We start from the raw sequence: 8,694 nt of genomic DNA, 5'->3' as shown, positions 1-8,694 counted from the left end.
TGGGATTAAGTTTTGCCATTAAAGTTAATACTGTAGCTCTTTTGAGAACAGAGGTCCTACATGGGAAGTTAGTACACAGTGACTCCTGTTAATTTAACAATTAACACTCTTACGTGTGATGTCAGTGATCACCCAGAGCTCTTGACATGAGCTGCCCAGGCCATGGAAGCTTTCTGAGTTCTGCAAACTCCATCAGTATTCAAACAGGCCATAAGCAAGTGGAAGTTTTCTCCTCCTTCCAGAGAAAAGTCCATCCTTTGATGGCCACTCTTTTCCACTGGGATCTCAGCCAGGGAGGTTCTCCACATAGAGACTTTCTGCACAAGTGTCCTGGCTTTCCACACCTGAAATGCTCTTCCAGGCTTTCCAGCCAGACCAGAATGTCTTTAGGGCTGATCCTGAGGTCACTGAGTGCTACTCAAAGCCATTGCCACTCTATGAGTCTGCTGTACAGACTGCTTCCCATGTTGGAGCATTTACTCCTCTTTAACTTTATTATTAGTAGTAATAAACACCTAATCCTATTGACATGATCACTCTAACACTTAATCTCGCCTATATGATCACTTTAAAACTTAAGATATTATCATTACCATCTAGCCCAATGGGATTTGCAATCCCATAACAAGTTTTAAATTGTTTCCTTAGAAATCCATAAGAATACATGTAGAGCTATTCAGCTCAAGGGTCTCTCTGTAGGACCTGAGGAAATAAAAACAGAGCTCTTCACGAGCTGATCCAGCTCTCTGCTATGGACACGTGCTTGGGCCCCTTCACCCACATGGGAAACCCAGAGGAAGCTCCTGGCTCCTGGATCAGCCCAGCTCTGGCCATTGTGGCCATTGGGGGAGTGAACCAGCAGATGGAAGACTTCTCCTTCCCTCTCTGTATAACTCTGACTTTCAAATAAAATAAATAAATCTTTTTTTAAAAAGCTCATAATATTGAAGAAAACAAAAAATATTAGAGGAGAATTTATTGCTGGTGAAACACACAAAATGCTTAAGGAAGTCATAGCTCTGCACCGGCCAAAAATGCTAAACTTCTCTTTTGGAAGCAAATAAGTATCATTGGAAAGATGCCTGAGAGACTTGAATAAAAATTTGAATGAACCAGAGGATTTATAGTGACTGAAAGGGTAATTCTACGAAGTCAAGTGTAGAGTATCTAGAGTCCAAGTGGCTGAATCAATGCTTGACTACAAAAGGAATAACGCAGACACTGAATTGCATTCAAATCTAACATAAGAAAAGGCTTTCAAATTAGAGTAGCCCAACGATAAAACAGACAAATTAGAGAAGGAATAAGCTTTTAATACTAGCAGCTTAAAAGTCAAAACAGGGAACTTCCCAGGATTCTAGAACAGATCTGGAACTTGCTTCACAAAGCCTCAAGAGTCCTTGCCAATGCTCAGTGTGTATTCTAATGAGATTGTGTTTCTCTCTAGCAGAAATCAAATCCTATCAAATGTCAGTAGTCAAACATCTGTGTCCACAAAAGTGATCTAAGCCTTCATCTTTTGAATGGCTATCGCAAAATCCACATGTAACAAAGTGAAAATTTGGGAGCATCTATTTTTTTTTATTTTTTCAATTAACTTTTATTAAGTACTATATAACACATTGCATGTTACATAATACATTACACAACCTTCTAACAGGGGTAGATGACCATAAATGAGTTATTTTTCATCAATCAGGAAAATGCTTCTTTAATCAATGTTCTCCAAACCCTTAGCGACATAGTGATGATTAACTCCAGAGATGCGCTTATCTCTTTGCATCAAACTCCACTGATAATGAAAATGAGCAATCCTTTTTTCCTTGCGCCCGTTAGTGAACTTGTTAATGTACGCGGTGGCCACTCCAGGGATACTCAAACACACGGCCATCTTGGAGAGCTCTGATATGACTTTCTACATAATTATAAATGAAATTTCCTCTCAACATCTTAACCCTTCATGTCTAATCACAGTACATCTTAGAAACAAGGATAGCAACAAGCTACTCTTTAAAAACATAGGGGTGGGTGTTGAGGTACAGTAGGGTAAGCTGCCACTTGCGATGCCTCATCCTACATTAGAGTGACAGTTCCAGTCCCAGGTGTTCCACTTTTGATCCAACTCCCTGCTAGTGTGTCATGGGAGGCAGTGTATGATGGCTTAAGTGCTAGGGCCTCTCTCACCCATGTGAGAAACCTGGTTGGAGTTCAAGGCTCCTGGCCTCAGCCTGGCCCAGCCCTGGCTGTTGCAGACATTTAGGGGATGAACCAACAGATACAGGATCCTAGCACCACTCCCAGCAACCCCCAACCTCCCTTCAGTCTGTCTTTCAAGTAGGTTTAAATAAATAAATACATAAAAGACTAGTTGTTTCCCCACATCCAGCCTCTTTAACTTTGTCTAAAAAGCTCTCTATGATCTGAATATTGCTTACCTTCAACAGGGTTCCCTTATACTCCTTTGTAAAGAACAACACTACTACAATGATCGAAACAACAAAACCCTCCTTTGCTGAGTACACCTCCCTACTATTCAAACTTCAGTCCCCAGATCAAAAGCATCTTCCTGGGAGAGGCATTTCCTAGCTGTTCAATCTAGAGTAGCGCCCTCCTTCATTTATGACTTATTTCTTCTTGTCTTATTCTTTGGTTAAATAATTAATTCATTTTCTAATCTTTCAGTATATGTTAGATTAAAAGTTCCATATTTGCTTTATTCCCAATTCTATTTCAAGATCAAAACCACAGAATCCTCAATAAATATTTGGTAAGAGAATAAACAAACCTCAAAGTATAGAGAAAATCTCATCTCTGAGGTCAGTTACAGAAAATTTGTTCCTTAAGCTTTTTAATATTTAAAATTGTTTATGTTTAAGTGTTCAGTTTTGGGGCTATTTGTTCAGGTTTTTTTTTTTTTTTTTTTTTGCTTTAGTTACCTTTCTGTTCATTTTTAAAATGAAATTATAGGGGCTAGTGCTGTGGCATAGCAGGTAAAGCCACCACCTTGCAGTGCTGTTATCCCATAAGGCGCCAATTCGGGTCCCAGCTGCTCCACTTCTGATCCAGCTCTCTGCTATGGCCTGGGAAAGCAGTAGAAGATGGCCCCAGTCCTTGGACCCCTGCACCCACGTGGGAAGACCTGGAGGAAGCTCCTGGCTCCTGGCTTTGAATTGGCACAGCCAATTGAAGAGTAAACCAGTGGATGGAAGACCTCTCTCTTTCTCTCTCTCTTTCTCTCTCTCTCTCTCTCTCTGCCTCTCCTTCTCTCTCTGTGTAACTCTGACTTAAAATAAATAAATAAATCTTAAAAAAGTGATTGTAAACCAATACTCGATTGAATAATATTATGTAGTGACGTTGTATTAGGCGTTAGGTGGAATATTAGTAAATACTCCAGAAATAGGTGCTCAAAAACATATACTGTATTTGGATTTATAACACATACTCAGAAAACTCCCAAATTAGGCAATAAATGGTAATATAGAGATAGGAAACATGGCACGGTAGTACTACACAAGAGAGATATACAATATGTTACTGTCTTCAATTTTTTATCACAATAAAACATATACAAAAACATACATACATACATACATACATATATATGTGAAAGACTACTGCAAGGTAGTACACAAGAAGGGTTATATGAATACTATATATATATATATTTTTTCAGAGTCAAAGCGAGATTTATTCTCAGAGATGAACTGCCAGCATGCACCCAGAGGGCTCAGTCCTCCAGCAGGTGGGGCCTTATATATCTGATTTTGGACTAAGGGTCTGGAAGTGGGGTGGGGTGATGGAGATGAGTTTCTCTAAACAGGTTTTTCAAGTTTGGAGCAGGTTATCAAACCTAGAAAAGAATGCAGGGGGTGGGGTGGGGAACAACATAGAGTATGTGACTGAATTGGCCTCTTGAAAGGATGCAGGGGTAAGGGGTGAGTTTATCTATTCTTGGGTGAGGAGCTAGAATGTCCTTATGTCCCTGTTTCACAGTCTCATGTCCCATGCCCTCCCTGCTGCCACCAAGTGTCCCCAGCCAGAGCTGCTGCATTCCAGAACCAAGCACCAGGAACCAGCCATGTGGATGAGCATCTAGGCCTGTATCTGCACCAGGAAGCTTAGAGCACATGGCCCGAAGGCCATGCGCCCTGGAGGCATGGGGCTACAGCAAGCCCCCTCCTGACAAGAGGCCAGGGAAGAAGATGGAAAATAATTAGATATTATATTAATTATCAATGGGTCAGTAGTCTTCAACTTATTAAAAATTCAACTTATCTAAACCAAATTTTCAAAAATGGTTACAAATACCAAAGTATATATTTTTGTTTTGTTTTGTGTTTTTTAGATTTTTTTAAATGCTATACCAAGCTTATTTAAGCCATTTGGGGAGTAAATTAACAGATGGAATCTCTCTCACTCTCTCTCAGTTTCTCTCTCTCTCTGCAACTCTGCCTTTCAAATATATAAATGAACCTAAACAGAATTACCCAAATCTTTAGCAGTCCTCAAGTCATCCATTCATTCCAAGGTCATCTCTACCAAGTGGAAGCAATGTAAAATCAAGGGCCTGCTATGGGCAAGGAGTTGGAAATGGCTCTGTGAGATCCTTCTCAGTGCTCAGAAATGGTTTCCGTAGCATTGACACATTGGCCTTTGACATGTGGTAAAATATTGGCAATGATCAATCCTGAGAGTGCTTCTTTGGGTCTTAAAAAATGAAATAATTGTCTGCTTCCGTGGCTCTGAACAACAAGTAAAAGAAATATTTAGAAACAATTTGGGATATCTGCTTCTTTTCAAAATCACAGTGCTAAGACTCACATCTCTAGAATATCATTTATCACATAATTTTATAGAAAGTTGGGTTGGTATCTAGACTATGAACTCCTTAAAGGGACAGACCAAGGACTTCTCATTTTCCAAAATTTAGCAATTAACACACTGCCTTGTCAAAATGGAAGCTCAGAAAATGCTAACCAACCTCCGTGGGCTGGGAATCATGGTTTCCAGAAGAATTAGGCTTTGTGGGAAACCATTGCTGAGGCAGAATTTGGCAAAAACCTTTTTATACCCTATTGGCAGGTGGTTCTCTCTCCATTTCAAAGGTGTTTTGTACAAAATAAATCTGCAGAGAGCAGATCCCAGGCACTGACAGCCAGCTGGATGTTTCCATTTTCATCAATTGCTTAACTTCTAATGTGGTTGGGGTGGAAGTTGGAAGTAATGCAAACATTTTTGCCCTTGTCTCTAGCACTGAGATGAAAGAAATCTTTAAAAATTAAAGTTTTAATATCTGGCAAGACCATAATGAATTTATAATATTCCAAAAGAAACAAGGTTTGTCTACTTGTGCCAATATTTCATGGAAGTAAATGCTATACCAAGCTTATTTAAAACAGAAACAGACATTTAAGAACTCTTTTAAGAGTATAGGAATTGAGGACCTGCAGTTTCTGTTTTTCTTATAATCATCTACCTACAAACCACAGTTTTCTTCAGTAGTATTGAGAGAAATAGAACTGCCAGAGGTGACTGAAGCATTGTGCTTTGAGATATAGTATACTAAGTTTAGACACATTTACTTTAATCCCTCCCCCTTTCCACAAGTGACAGTGGTCATGTGTCCTCCACTCTTTGCTAAAAAACAATCATTTCTAAAAAAACCCCTTCGAATGTAGGACCCAGTATGAAAAGAATGTGAATAATCTTGGTGTGCAAGGTGTTTCAGACAGGGAAAGTTCTGACTGATACATGGCCCAAATGTGTTGTTGCTGTTGGAAAAATGACAGGGCCTGACTCAGAAAACTTGTCATAGTTTTAATGAATGTTGAAGAGGAAATTATGAAAAGAAAACAAAGTTTTGTACAAACTCTTAGAGGATGTAGAGAACTGCAAGAATCAAAATGAGCCCAGAGCATGGAAGAACTGGTCCAGAAAAGCAACCTTCAAGAAAGGGAGAGGAGAGGTTAGCATTGTGAAGCAGTGCATTCAGCCCCCACAGTTTGAGTTCTGGCTACTCCACTTCCAAATCCAGATTCCTACTAATGTGCTTGGGAAAGCAGCAGAGAATGGCCCAAGCAAGCACTTGTTTCCTGGCTCCTGGATTTGAACTGGAACTGAAGAATTAAGTCAAGGATGGTGGCTGGTGAGAACCACATTTCTCATTATTGGAACATAAGGTCATAGATAAGCAAGGAGGGGATGACAAAATGATCCATGTATAGTAGATTACAGTTGGGGATACCAGTATGAACTCGTTTAGCTTAATATTGATGTAGATGGTTAATACAGAAATATTTACAGATATGTATATACACAGACTACGTCCTTGCTCTACAGCTGAAAGGGTCTAAAAGAACTGACACCCAGTAGCAACAAGCCCACCAAGTGCTTAAACACTGGCTTCCAATTCAATTCTTCAGAAAGAGGAACATTGGTATTTCATCTTCTGAAAAATGCTGGCTCATATTCTTATTCCATTTCTTAGTTGTATTGCTTGTTTTGGAGTTGCTGAATGTCTTGAGTTCCTTATATATTCTAGATATTAATCCTTTATCATATAAATATTTGCAAATATTTTCTCCCTTTCTATTGGTTGCCTCTTTACTTTGTTGAATGTATCCTTCTGAATGCAGAAGAGGGCCAACAGACACATGAAGAGATGCTCAGGTTCACCAGCCATCAGGGAAATGCAAATAAAAACCACAATGAGGTTTGACCTCACCCCAGCTAGAATGGCTGTTATCCAAAAATCAAAAACTAACAAATGTTGTTGAGGATATAGGGGAAAGGTACCTTAATATACTGTTGGTGGGAAAGTAAACTAGGACAACCATTATGGAAGACACTATAGAGATTCCTCATAAAACTAAAAATAGATCTGTCAAATGACCCAGCAATTCTACTCCTGAGAATTTACCCAAAGGAAATGAAAACAGCATGTGAAAGAATTATTTGTACCCCAATGTTTATAGGAGCTCAACTAACAATAGGTAAGACATGGAATCAACCCAGATGTCCATCAACTGAGACTGGATAATGAAATATATTATATATAATTATATATTATATAAATATGTACATTTATATATATATATAAAATGATATCTCACTCAGCTATTAAAAAAAGGAATGAAATCCTGTCTTTTGCAACAAAATGGATGCAACTGGGGACCATTACACTTAGTGACATAAGACAATCCCAAAAAGAGAAATATCAATATGCTTTTTCTGATTTGTGGTAATATGCAAAATACAAAAAAGCAATGGATATGAGCAACATTCATATTTTTTAAAAGTTTCATTTTATTTATTTGAAATACAGAGTTACAGAGAGAGGTAGAGACAGAGAGAGATCTTCAATCCGTTGGTTCACTCCCCAGATGGCCACAACAGCCAGAGCTACGCCTATCCAAAGGAAGGAGCCAGGAGCTTCCTCTGGGTCTCCCACATGGGTGTAGGAGCCCAAGGACATGGGCCATCTTCTACTGATTTCTCAGGCCACAGCAGGGAGCTGGATCAGAAGTGGAGCAGCCGGGACCTGAACCAGCACCCATATGGGATGCCGGCGCTTCAGGCCAGGGCTTTAACCCACTACACCACAGCACCAGCTCCTAAATTCACATTTTTTAGATCTGATCATTATTTATAGCCCTTGTCTATACTCCTGAGGAACAGTGGTTTTTCTATCTAAAAAAAATAAATAAAAGGAACATAAGCTCTTGTAAGAATAGTTGATTTTTGGACTGAAATAGGAAATATATCAGATAAGCATGGAGTATTTAGTAGTACAAACAATGAAATAAAGAGGTGCTTTAAAAAAACACAGCCATGGCCGGCGCCGCGGCTCACTAGGCTAATCTTCCACCTAGCGGTACCGGCACACCTGGTTTTAGTCCCGGTCGGGGTGCCGGATTCTGTCCCGGTTGCCCCCCTTCCAGGCCAGCTCTCTGCTGTGGCCAGGGAGGGCAGTGGAGGATGGCCCAAGTACTTGGGCCCTGCACCCCAAGGGAGACCAGGATAAGTACCTGGCTCCTGCCATTGGATCAGCGCGGTGTGCTGGCCGCAGCGCACTGGCCGCGGCAGCCATTGGAGGGTGAACCAAAACAAAACAAAACAAAAAAAACCAGCCATGTTTTCTCCCATAAGCAGAAGAGAATATACATTCAGAGAATATAAAAAGTTATTGTATTTTATCAAATATTCAGTGTTATCAAAATTAGGAAGTTGTTTCTCTAAATGATAAAGATTATACTTTTTTCATTTCCTTATTAATATAACTAGTGTTATTGATTCTAAATTAAAAATTTTCATTATAGAAAATCACATTTATTATTTCTTATTTTCTATCTTGTTTGAAATGTTTGGGCCAATGATAGCCATTGGTCTCTGCTTGTCTTTATTGTAATCAACTTTGTAGGTTTTAGTTTCAAGTTTATTTTGACTTCATAAAACCAATCAGAAAGCATACCCTCTTTTTATACCTTCTGGAAGAGTTTGTGTAAAACTAGCTTATTTTTCCCCTAAATATCTCAGAAAATTGCTATTTGACCCTTTTTCCCTGGTATTTTCCTTGTTTAATACTTTGAGTATGCAATTTTATTAGCAAATAGCAAACCATTCAGATTTTCATATATTAGGATGAATTGTATAACAAAAAGTGTTCTCACTTCATGTAGATTTCAAAGTAAG

At 39.1% G+C, this 8,694-nt stretch overlaps 1 pseudogene across 1 annotated transcript; it reads right to left on the bottom strand.

Annotated features, from left to right (window-relative positions):
• Positions 1 to 1,574: 1,574 nt before the first annotated feature.
• Positions 1,575 to 6,685, bottom strand: LOC149120129 (NADH dehydrogenase [ubiquinone] 1 alpha subcomplex subunit 1 pseudogene; annotated as a pseudogene). Its single transcript, XR_016226674.1, has 2 exons — positions 6,611 to 6,685; positions 1,575 to 1,915 (listed from the first exon to the last, which is right to left on the bottom strand). The product of XR_016226674.1 is annotated as an NADH dehydrogenase [ubiquinone] 1 alpha subcomplex subunit 1 pseudogene (transcript).
• Positions 6,686 to 8,694: the final 2,009 nt, after the last annotated feature.

This window comes from Oryctolagus cuniculus, chromosome 20, assembly GCF_051225735.1.
Source record: "Oryctolagus cuniculus isolate XC-2025 breed Fujian yellow rabbit chromosome 20, ASM5122573v1, whole genome shotgun sequence".
Taxonomy (NCBI): domain Eukaryota; kingdom Metazoa; phylum Chordata; class Mammalia; order Lagomorpha; family Leporidae; genus Oryctolagus; species Oryctolagus cuniculus.
The sequence above is the reverse complement of the archived record's forward strand: the minus strand, read 5'-3'. Positions and strand labels throughout refer to the sequence as shown.